Genomic DNA, 366 nt, shown 5'->3' with positions numbered 1-366 from the left:
CAAACATCTATACTAATACTACCACTGTTACTAAAACATAGATAGTGAGCACGATAACTTTCTTAACATACTTATGTTATTGTCTCAAGAATATAAATTTTCAGTCACAATCAGAATAATTCACCATTATTTTTTGCAGATAAACAATTAAATCTATCACAATTAAAACGATAAAATTTCTTTCCTTCCTTACAAGATTCCTCTGGATGAGTAGTGAAGAATGATCAGTGACCAATGCACGGGCGACGCTGACTGTCTCTACTGTCTCTCTATGCATATATATATACTTTTTTTTTTAAACACTTGTTCACCCATCACGAGATTTTGGAAGTCATGTGACAGGAAATCCCTTGCTCTGGTTTGTAC

The 366-nt window shown here is 33.3% G+C and overlaps 1 pseudogene; it reads right to left on the bottom strand.

Moving 5' to 3' along the window:
- LOC119582058 overlaps positions 1-324 on the bottom strand; it is an 11657-nt pseudogene extending 11333 nt beyond the window's left edge.
- Positions 325-366: the final 42 nt, after the last annotated feature.

This window comes from Penaeus monodon, chromosome 15 (assembly GCF_015228065.2).
Source record: "Penaeus monodon isolate SGIC_2016 chromosome 15, NSTDA_Pmon_1, whole genome shotgun sequence".
Classification (NCBI taxonomy): Eukaryota; Metazoa; Arthropoda; class Malacostraca; order Decapoda; family Penaeidae; genus Penaeus; species Penaeus monodon.
Note: the sequence above shows the minus strand (reverse complement) of the source record. Positions and strands in the feature narration are given on the sequence as shown.